The sequence below is a fragment of the Lepidothrix coronata genome, unplaced genomic scaffold (genome assembly GCF_001604755.1).
Source record: "Lepidothrix coronata isolate B3197 unplaced genomic scaffold, Lepidothrix_coronata-1.0 Scaffold305, whole genome shotgun sequence".
NCBI lineage: Eukaryota > Metazoa > Chordata > Aves > Passeriformes > Pipridae > Lepidothrix > Lepidothrix coronata.
The window spans coordinates 499,714-502,347 of record NW_016690485.1 but is presented as its reverse complement, the minus strand read 5'-3'; the positions used below and the strand labels follow the sequence as shown (position 1 = coordinate 502,347).

Genomic DNA, 2,634 nt, shown 5'->3' with positions numbered 1-2,634 from the left:
GGGATGGGGATGGGGATGGGGATGGGGATGGGGATGAGAATGGGGATGGGGATGGGGATGGGGATGAGGATGGGGATGGGGATGGGGATGGGGATGGGGATGGGGATAGAGATCAGGACATGGGCCGGGGACAGGGATAGGGAGACGGAGAGGGACCAGAACAGGGATAGGGACACGGGCAGGGGACGGGGATAGGGATAAGGATAGAGGCAGAGACTGAGATGGGAAGGGGGTGAGGACCTGGATGAGGATGTGGACCAGGAGAAGTACAGTGACAAGGAGCAGGGACTGAGACTGGGACAGGGACAAGGACAAGGACCGGGACAGGGGTAGGGATGGGGATGAGAACAGAGATCAGGAGAGGGACAGGGAGCTGAGACCAGGACTGAGATGGGGAAAAGGGCTGAGACCAGGCTGGGCAGCAGGACAGGGCAGGGACAGGAATGGCACTGGGAACAGGGAGAGGGACAGGGAGCAGGATCGAGACTGACACAGGGACAAGGGGCAGGACCGGGACAGAAACTGGCACTGGGACAGGGACGGGGCAGTGACAAGGAGAGGAATGAGACCGGGACAGGAACAGGGGTGGGGACCAGGAGGAGGATGGGGAGCAGGAGAGGCACAGGGACTGGGAGCAGGAGAGAGAAGGAACTAAGGCTGGGACCAGGATGGGAACTGGCACCAGGATAGGGAGAGGGACAGGGACTGAGATAGGGACAGGAACCAGCACAGGCAGCAGGACAGGGACAGAGACGGACTGTGGGACCAGGAAAGTGACTGACACCAGGAGAAGGAGAGGCAGAGACAGGGACAGGCACGGACACACAGCCCATCTCCATGTGGATGTGGGGGCACATGGGGTACCATGGGAACAGAGGGACACGTGTGCTCTGGGGGACACAGCCAGGAGGAAACAGGGACACACAGCCCTGCACACATGGGCACCCCATCCATGCACCCACAGCCGTGGCACACACCTGGGTGACAGGCACACACAGCTGGGTGACAGGCACACACAGCTGGGTGACACGGGCACACACATCTGGGTGACAGGGACATGCACCTGAGCAACATGGACATGCAGGTGGGTGACAGGGACACACACCTGTGTGACACAGGCATATGCAGCTGGGAGACATGGACACAGCTGGGTGACAGGGACACACACTTGGGTGACACAGGCACACCCTGGGTGACAGGGACACACATCTGGGTGACGTGGATGCACACCTGGGCAACAGGGACGCACACCTGGGTGCCAGGAACACACACCTGGGTGACATGGACACACAGCTGGGTGACACAGTGGCACACCTGGGTGACACAGGCACACACTGGGGTGACAGGGACACAAACCTGGGCAACAAGGACACACACTGACACCTGAGTACCCCAAAACCCCACTGTCCCCCACACCTGACACCTCAACACCCCCACCCCAGTTGGTGCCAGACGCTCCCGGCCCAGCTCCTGCCACGTGTGCCCAGCTCATGTGCCACCAGGAGGATTTGCTGGCTGGATTAGCCCCGGCACGGGCCTGGACTGACCTGCTTTGGGCAGGGGCCACACTGGGGACGGGGCTCGGGGCCGTGGGACCCAGCTCTGGGTGCCGTGGGATGGGTCTGGGCGTGTCCCTGTGTCCCCTGTGTCCCTGGTGTGTCGTAACTGCGGGGGTTTAATCACAGGCTGGGCACGGTTCTCCTCCCACGGCCGAACAGGAGCCGGTTTAACCACACGAAACACTCCGATTGCGACGGGCCGGCTGTGCCATAAACAACATCCAGGGGCACGGCCGGCCTGGGAACCGGTGTGGAGGACTGTGTGGGTTTGGGGAGGGACACCAAAACAGGGCCTGGGAGGCGGCTGCTGCCAGAGCTGCCCCACAGAGGGGACACACGAGGGACACGCACAGGGTGTGAATGGCTCCGGGGAGCATCCAGAGGTTTGTGGGATATGGATGGCTTCCTGTGGTTCCAGGGGGCATGGATGGCTCCATGGGACATCCATGGGTCCATGGGACACACACAAACCTAAGGGACACATATGACTCCACGGCACATGTATGGCTCCTTGGGACATGCACAGCTCCATGTGGTTCCATGAGACATCCACAGGTCTGTGGGGGACACATGGCTCTGTGGGACATCCACAGCCCCAGGGGACATGTTTCATGGGACAGGGATGCTTCCATGGGATATCCTTGGACATGTATGACTTCATTGGACATCCATGGGACATCCACAGCTCCATGGGACACATATGGCTCCATTGGACATGCAGCGCTCCATGGGATACCCATGTGTCCATGGGGGACATGGGGATCCATGGGACATCCACGGCTCCATGGGACATGCACAGCCTCATTGGAGGGGACAATGGGGACAGGAGAACCTTCCCCTGCTCTGGACCCTGACCAGAGTGGTTGTGATTGCCAGGGGCTGTGGCACCTGCAGAGAGCTCTTCTCCTGGCCAGGCCTCCCTTCCTGGCTGGGGTTCCCCCTCGGGGAGGTCCCCTCTCCCTGGGGACCCAGGACCTGGCAGTGGGAGGGTGACCCCCATGTCCCTGGTGTCTCTGCCCCCAATCCCCTGTCCTCCAGTCAGTGCCTGAGCCCTCCCTCTGTCCCCTGTCCCCAT

The 2,634-nt window shown here is 61.4% G+C and overlaps 1 protein-coding gene across 1 annotated transcript in view; it reads right to left on the bottom strand.

The window, feature by feature from the left end:
• Positions 1-2,634, bottom strand: part of RNF215 (ring finger protein 215) — a 15,848-nt gene that overhangs the window by 4,866 nt on the left and 8,348 nt on the right. The window lies entirely within an intron of this gene.